Below are 280 nucleotides of genomic sequence, written 5' to 3' on the forward strand. Positions count from 1 at the left end.
TATTTCCACATACTAACGTAGACATGTGGGGGCGTGTTTGATCGAGGTGTTTTAGCCCAGTCTGGATCAGCCTTCTCTTTTAGATAGAATAAATCATTTAGTGGGAGACTCTGAGCTTTGTAACTTTGCAGATTTATACAAGCACAAACGGCTACATAACACACTAAAGAAAAAGGAAAACAAGAAATCGCTTCATATGATCCCTTTAATCCTGTTCCTTGTGAACCCCTGCTCTGCACACGCTCTGCATCTCTCTCTCTCTCTCTCTCTCTCTGTCTCT

Source organism: Sinocyclocheilus grahami, unplaced genomic scaffold (genome assembly GCF_001515645.1).
Source record: "Sinocyclocheilus grahami isolate Dianchi unplaced genomic scaffold, SAMN03320097.WGS_v1.1 scaffold916.1, whole genome shotgun sequence".
NCBI lineage: Eukaryota > Metazoa > Chordata > Actinopteri > Cypriniformes > Cyprinidae > Sinocyclocheilus > Sinocyclocheilus grahami.